Source organism: Durio zibethinus, chromosome 13 (assembly GCF_047325235.1).
Source record: "Durio zibethinus cultivar Kanyao isolate XHJ-2024 chromosome 13, ASM4732523v1, whole genome shotgun sequence".
NCBI classification, from domain to species: Eukaryota; Viridiplantae; Streptophyta; class Magnoliopsida; order Malvales; family Malvaceae; genus Durio; species Durio zibethinus.
In genome coordinates, this window is record NC_143174.1 from 19,070,244 (window position 1) to 19,077,549 (window position 7,306).

Sequence of the window (7,306 nt, forward strand, 5' to 3'; positions counted from 1 at the left end):
GAGGAGCTTTTTCAAGAAAGAATTTTAAAGTTGTTGAGCCTCTGTTGAGAGGAGCTTTTTCAAGAAAGAATTTTTAAAGTTGTGGAACCTCTATTGAGAGGAGCTTTTTCAAGAAGAAATTTTAAAGTTGATTGAGCCTCTGCTAAGAGGAGCCTTTTTCTGTAAAACCAAAAAAATAACACGATTTATTTTCGGACAAAATCGTTGTCTTTGTCTTTGCCCTATTCCTGATTCTCAGAAACGTACAAAGAGGGGTAGCTGTAGACACCGATTTTGTCCGGGTCTACTATTTTATTTTTTTTTTATAATAATAATAATATTTAACAAAACAAAACAAAAAAGAAAAAAAACAAAACAGAAAAAAAACAAAACAAGTAAACAAACAAAAAAAAAAGAAAGAAGTCAAGGAGTTGGTGCGATGCCGAGCTACCTCGACCAACTCCTTGACCAACTCCTTATCAGCAACCCAACCAGCCCCCCCGACTAGCTTCCTACCAGCCACCCTACAGCTACCAACTAACCACCCTACAGCTAGCAAAATCCCACTTAATTGAAACTCTATAAAATCAACACATAAACTCCAAAAACAAAAAAAAGAGAAAAAAAAATTTCAGGTGAGAGTTCTGAAACAAAAAAATTTTCCAGCTTGAGAGTTCAGGAACGAAAAATTTCGATCTACCCACCCAAACACCCAAAATACCCAAACACAAAAACCAACCGAAAACAACCACAAACAGAACCGCCAAAAAAAAAAAACCAAAACAGAAACAAAAATAAAAAAAATACACAGTCCTCGCCTACGGCGAGGAACATCAGCGCCAAGCTTCCTGCACGAAGAAAAGAAAGAAAGGTCAGCTTCAAAAAAAAAAAAAAAGAGAAAGAACGCAAAAAAAAAAATTTTTTTTTGGCCGAAACTTTGAAGACAGATCTAGGAATTTTGAGATTTTTTTTGGTGAAAAAGAGGTCAGATCTACGTTCAGGGGGTCGAGAAAAGCTTATGGGAGAATTTTAGAATTTTTCGACAACCGGAGACGGCGGTCGGAGACCGGCGGCGACGACGGACGGCGGCGGCACCAACGGTTGACCGGCGATCTGCTGAAGAAGAAGAAAAAAAGTTTTTTTTTTCTGGAAAAATGAAAAACTGACCCAAAAAAAAAATTTGAGCCTTTTATATAAACTGCCAAAATCAAAACGATGTCGTTTCATTAAAGGCCCAAAACGACGTCGTTTTAAGCCCGAAGATCCGCGCGTCAACCCGCGACCCGACCCGGGGTCCACGCGCCAGACCCGCGACCCGCTTCCTTCATCCGCTCTACTCGGTCTGACTGGACCGGACCGAACCGCCAGACAAAACTGAATCGGTACTGAACTGCCGAACCAACTAGACCGAATCGAACCGCCGATCCAACCGCCGAACCGGTCAAACCGCCCGGACCAACGTTGACCGGACCGTTGACCGGTCCGGTTCAGGTAAAAAAACATTTTTTTTTATTTTTCTAATTTTTTATTGTTATTATTATTTTTGTTATTTTAAATATATTTTTATATTTATGCATGATAAATTTATAAATTTGTTAGAATAAATGTTTAATCGTTTTAATAATAATAAAATTAAAAACAAATAATAATTAAAATATATTAAAATGCTTTAAAATAATAATAATAATAATTTTTCCTGCCTAGATGTTGGAGAGAATAAAAATATTTTTCTAAAACAATAATTCTGCCTAGATGTTGGGAAATTATTGTTAATAATAAATAAACATAAGAAATTTTTAATTAATTTTCAAAAATTATTAAAATCGAACTTGCTTCAAAAATTCGCCTAGATGTTGGGGATTTTTAGAGATGTTCGTATTTTCTTTAAAAAACGAAACCTTAAGCGCTATTTCTTAATCCTAGGTTTCTAAAACCCTTAAAAATCCAAAATCTATTAAATCGAAAACCGCTCGAAATCCAAAATCCTTGAAGTCCAAAGTCCGAAAAATCCTAAGGACACGTGTGAAAATTCTATTGGAAGCAATTTGTTCCCGAATGCCGCCTAGATGATGGGGTATTTAGGAAATTTTACTTCGTTAAATCTTTTCACACGAGTTCGTAATTCATATTAATAATAAGATTAATAAATAAAAAGTATAATAAAATTGTGATCTTAAATATAAACAGTCGCACCTAAGCTCTGCCTAGATGTTGGAGAGTCGGGGTGGTCTCATTATATTTAAGAATCCAACTCTTAAATTGTATTTTATTAATAATAAGATTAAATAAAGGTATAATAAAATTGGGATCTTAAATATAAACAGTCGCACCTAAGCTCTGCCTAAATGTTGGAGAGTCGGGGTGGTCTCATTATACTTAAGAATCCAAATTACAGATTGCATTTCATTTTACATGATATTCATTAGCATCCAATAATTGTCTGTATTATTCTCTCTTTAATTTACTCATGGTACTCTGCCTAGATATTGGAGAGTCACCAACAATTTTCTGTAAAGAGTGTTATTTCATTTTAAGGATTGTTGTGTTAAATCTTAAGCGAAAAAGGTTACTTTAAATTCTGCCTAGATATTGGAGAATTTTAAGATAATTCTTTAACTTAAAGATTTTCTCAATATTCCTAAATAAAAATTTTAGCAAAAAAAAAAATATTTTTAAATAAAGGAAATTAATGTTAAATTTCAAATTAAAACCATTTTTATCCGACATTGAAAATAGCGCATAGTTGAATGGTACCAATTTATGGACGTTGTGGGGGTGCTAATCCTTCCCCACGCGTAACCGACTCCCGGACCCAACCTGATTTTTCGTAGACCAAAATATATCTTTTTGATAAACTTTAAACAACCCGTTTTTATAGTTTTATTAAAAAGATAAACTTTTGGTGGCCAATCACACCCTAATAAAGATTGGTGGCGACTCCCTCTTTTTTATTTTTCTCAATTTTAAAACAACTCGTTTTTACGTCTGGCGGTCTCAAAACCGTTACGACAACAACAAAGCAATACAAAAACAAAAATTAATTTTACAATTTAAGACAATGAAGATAAATATAGCAAAGTTACATTAAACTCTGCATAGAGTGCAAGGCTATAAGAGAAAAATAGTTTAAGATAATAACCAATGATTCAGCAAAACAATGTTACCAAACAACCTTTGTTTGTGTGTCTACGGTGCCATGGTGGTTTGGAACAATCAACAAATAGTTTTACCAAACATGCATAGAGTCGGATTAGACAACTCTATCATAAACTCTCTTTTATATAAATTTTAACTTAAGTTTCACATATTCCCTCCCTTTTTTTATCATTTTAGTACCTTAATAGAAAACCCCAAAAGAAAAGAACAAGCAAAGATAATGATTAAAGATCCAAAGTTTATGTCACAAATTAAAGTGTAGGTCTTGCTATAAGATACATTGATTAGCAAAAAGAGAGATAAAAAGTTCAAAATAGTATGTTAAGAAACAAAAATGCAAGCAATATTATAATATAATAGCTCTAACAAAATAATAAAACATTGGAATAGAGGAAAACAAAAGAGTTAACACTATAGAGCCCCATAGTCAAGCAACTAAAGTGTTTATAAATCATTCTCTAACTAAAGAGGATAAAGATTCATAAAACTTATTAAAACTTACATTTATTAGCTTGGGAACATCATCAATTGCATGTTGACCTTGAATTGGTGAGATTGAGACACTTTCAACAGCCTTGAATTGTTTTTGTAAATATATAAACAAAATAACTAAAAGTTAAAAAAAAAAAAAAGGTAACGTGAATAAGTGAGAAAAATCATAAAATTCGTATCATTTAACATAAAATGAATAAAAAGTGTTGTAACATACATTAAGAAAGAGTTGTAACAATTTTAACCATAATAGAAGGTAAAAACAACTATAATAAGATATTATTGTAACGTAAATTCATAAGTAAGCTACATAAAATTTTAGTTAATTATTGTTTTGTAAATATATAAAAAAAGCTAAAATTAAGAAAAAAAAAAAACAAATACGTAATATAAATAAGTGAGGAAAAGTTTAAAATTTGTATCATTTGGTGTAAAATGGATAAGAAGTGTCATAATATATAGACACCCTATTTAGTCCGGACCCAAGCCCATTGGCCTAGTCCAATAGGGTTTGGGTCTAAGCCCATTGGACTCGATTAGGATCCAACTAGTAGGCCCAATTGACTTTTATTTTTTTATTTTTCTTTGATTTTTTTTAGTTGATTTATTTTTTTTATTAGATTTATCATTAGTTTAACAAGATTTAGCGATAAAAAATAAAAAAATTATATCTTTGGTCCTAAATTGGAGGTTGTAGAGTTCCTATAGGTTTTAATATGAGGTAGGATAAGTCCTAAGTTTTTGATAACCCAATCGAATGAGGACTTTGATCTGATCAAAAATTCTTCTGATCTGGTCCTATAAACAGCCACAAAGCAACGAAAATAAAAAAAAGGGGAAAAACACAAAAAACAGAAGCAACAAGCTAAAACCTAAGAAAGAATAGTAAAACTGGAAATTAGAAAAATGTCTCCTCCTTCCAAAGTTCTCATGGTTGCGGAGAAGCCTAGCATCATTTTTTCCAATGCTTTTGTACTCTCTCATGGCCAAATGACGATAAGGAGGGGCAGTACAGATGTCCATGAGTTCAACGGGCCTTTTCTTGGGTTTCATGCTCCTTTCAAAGTGACTTCAGTTATTGGACATGTAGTCAGTGTAGATTTTCTAGCTTCTTATCAAGACTGGAATGCCACTAATCTTCTAGACCTATTTCAAGCATCAGTTATCAAGACAGAATCAAACCCAAAGGCCCATATTTTGAGACATTTAAGTCAAGAGGCTCGTGGTTGTGGTCATTTGGTATTATGGTTGGATTGTGATCATGAAGGAGAAAACATTTGTTTTGAAGTCATTAAGTTTATGGGATTTCATGTGAATGAGGCAAAGAAAAGGGTTTATCATGCTAGGTTTTCTTCTGTGACCGAGAAAGACATCTTGAAGGCTATGGACAATCTAGTAGAACCGAATAGACATAGGCATTGGCTGTGGATGCTCAGTAAGAGATAGATTTAAAAGTTGCTATTGCATTTACCTGATTTCAAACTAGTTATTTTTAAGGAAAATATGGGAATCTTGACTCCAGGGTTATCTTGTTGGTTCTTTCATCTCTTCCCTAGCATTTTATAGTTTATTATGTATTTTTCTTTAGGGTTTCCATGCATCATTTGTTTTTGTTGCATTTATTTCCATAATTATGATATCCTCACCAAGGATGTGTGAAGTTTGTGCAATTCTCATATGCTTATACCAGGAGTCTAGGTTACATTGTAGTTCTGTTTGTAATAATATTCTACTGACATCGAAATTCATTGTTGCACTAGGTTTGTACCCTTGCTAGTTTGATAACTTAATTAACTACACAGTCTCTGAGTGGTAAGGTCAGGAATGTCATTCCTATGTTTTATCTTCTCATATCCTCTTTTTATATGTTGTATGGTTAATTTCTCTTTCAGCTCTCACCTATGTTTCTTTAACCATTAATTAACAATTGTTGCTTTAATATGCTTCATCATCAAAAGCGTTTATTTTAAACTCAAGCTTGATTGATTTACCATATCATATGCCATGCATGCTGGCATGTCATTCTTGGTGGTGTTTTTACCTTTGCTTATTCACAATTTTGTTTTCTGGATATTGATCTAGTGAGCTTCATCTCTAGGTTTCTCTTTCTAACTAACTATATGAAAGTTTAGGGCTTTACTTGTCTACTGACATAATTTTATGCTTTTAGCCTTACCTTTTACTTTTAGCCTAGGCAATGTTGATTTTTTGGTCTTAATTCATTCTCATTCTCTAGAGTTATTCTGACTATTTCATAAAAATGATTTTGTTTATTTTCAGCTTGGGCGTAACTATTTAATCTGCTAATTAATTGCTTATTTTAGCTATGGACCATGTCAAACCCCTACACTTGGGTTTTGTGTGCAGCGATATTTGTAAATTAATACTTTTAAGCCCGAAAAGTTTTGGGCATTAATCCCTATATTATTTGGAATGGTTATGAGCTTCATCTAGAATGGAAACGTCAAAAGTTGTTTGACTTAGATGTTGCAACAATGTTCCAAAAGTTGGTGACAGATGATGGAATTCTTGAAGTAACTGATGTATCAGAAAAATGGGAAAGCAAAGGTCGACCTTCTGGTCTCAACACAGTGAATCTTTTGAAGGTTGCTTCAAGTGCATTAGGCTTTGGACCTCAGACGGCCATGCAAATTGCTGAACGCTTATATACACAATGTTTCATAAGCTATCCATGAACCAAAAGTACAGTATATCCTTCATCGTTTGATTTCAAAAGCACATTTAAGGTGCTAGAAAACAATCCACTGTGGAGTGACTATGTCCAAAGATTGCTTGTTGAAGGTTATCATAAACCACACTCAGGAACAGATGTTGGTGATCATCCTCCTATAACTCCAATGCAACCAGCAACCGAAGATATTCTTGAAAGCCATGCTTGGAGATTGTATCAGTATGTCTGTCAACATTTTATAAGAACTGTGTCTCTTGACTGCAAATACGTAAGCAACAGTAATAGAGGAACGAAAATAGAACAGAGAGATCAGAAAGGAATCACAAAAAAAAATCTAAAGATCAGAAACACGTAAGAAAATTCGTAGTGAAATAGAAAAATTGGCATAGCTTGTGTTTAGAGCAACAACATGCAGTAGACCATCGTGTAGAGTCACCAGCTGGTGGGAAAAAGCAAGGAAAAAAGTGCCCTGACTGTAAGTCTAAGAAAGAGAAAAGCAAACGAGAAAAAGAAAAAACAAACAATTTAGGAAAAGTTGAAAGTATCAATTTTCCTTGAAAAAATCTTTCAAATGCTTTAAGGAAAAGTTCAAAGTATCAATTTTCCTTAAAAATAAGTTTTCAAAAAGGGTTTTTTTGAGGAAAAGTTGAAAGTATCAATTTTTCTTGCACAAAAGCAATCATTTTTTCCCTTTTCTTTTTATTTTCTTTTTATTTTCTTTAATGTTAAATAATCCGACGATGGAGCCTCTGCAAGTGAAACAGTAGTTTTCTTGTATACTCTTGAGGTGAAGGGATTTTCTCAATTTTTTGCTAAAAGTATTAGAGTCAATTGGGAATAATTTCCAATAACTAATTAATTGGTAAACTTTTAAGGCTTATTGGATAACACAAAATTAAGTTGGTACCATCTTTTGATGGGCGTTCTGGGAGTGCTATAACTTTCCTCACACTTAACCGAACACTTGAATCCTATTCTGGTTAGTAG

The 7,306-nt window shown here is 33.1% G+C and overlaps 1 pseudogene; it reads left to right on the forward strand.

Annotated features, from left to right (window-relative positions):
• Positions 1 to 4,359: 4,359 nt before the first annotated feature.
• On the forward strand, positions 4,360 to 6,674 carry LOC149515385 (DNA topoisomerase 3-beta pseudogene; annotated as a pseudogene).
• Positions 6,675 to 7,306: the final 632 nt, after the last annotated feature.